This window comes from Triticum dicoccoides, chromosome 7A (genome assembly GCF_002162155.2).
Source record: "Triticum dicoccoides isolate Atlit2015 ecotype Zavitan chromosome 7A, WEW_v2.0, whole genome shotgun sequence".
In the NCBI taxonomy this organism is placed as follows: Eukaryota; Viridiplantae; Streptophyta; class Magnoliopsida; order Poales; family Poaceae; genus Triticum; species Triticum dicoccoides.
Genome location: NC_041392.1, coordinates 59,441,819 through 59,442,749, shown reverse-complemented (window position 1 = coordinate 59,442,749; position 931 = coordinate 59,441,819).

Below are 931 nucleotides of genomic sequence, written 5' to 3'. Positions count from 1 at the left end.
GCCCTCTTCCTCGCGCCCGGTGGCCGGAGCCACCGCGCCGCCTCTCCGGCGCCACCGCGCTGCCTCGCCAACTCCGGCCGTCGCCGGCCTCGTCTTCTACACCGGCGGCCGCCACCGCCCGCCGCCTCGGGCCACCGCTCAGCCCAGAGCCGGCCGGCCGCCGCCCCGGCCTCTCCTCCACTCCGGCCTCCTCCTCTCCAAGTCCAGCAGCTACAGTAACAGCGGCGAACCTCGGGAACCGCGCCAGATCCAGATCTGGAAAAAAATCACCTCGGTTGACTTTTCTTCCCCGAACCCTAATTTTTGTGCATACTTTGACCGGTGATATCTCAAGGAGCCCGTTGAGTTTGCTTTTGAGGATCCAGTCAACTCTGACAACTGTGCAGGCAAGATGATCATACCCTTGAAATCACTACTATCTTTGTTATGCTAGTTGCTCGCTCCTTTGCTATGCCAATGCTATGATGCCTACCTTTTGCTTGTCAGCCTCCCAATTGCCATGTTGAACCTCTAACCCACCATGGTCCTAGCAAACCGTTGATTGGCTATGTTACCGCTTTGCTAAGCCCCTCTTATAGCATTGCTAGTTGCAGGTGAAGATTGGAGGCGTTCCTTGTTGGAACTTATATTTACTTGTTGGGATATCATTATATTGCTATGTTATCTTAGTGCATCTATATACTTGGTAAAGGGTGGAAGGCTCGGCCTCTCGCCTAGTGTTTTGTTCCACTCATGCCGCCCTAGTTTCTGTCATATTGGTGTTATGTTCCCGGATTTTGCGTTCCTTACATGGTTGGGTTATAATGGGAACCCCTTGATATTTTGCCTTGATTAAAGCTTTTCCAGCAATGCCCAACATTGGTTTTACCATTCGCCACCTAGCCTTCCTTTCCCTTGGGTTCTGCAGACTCAAGGGTCATCTTATTTTACC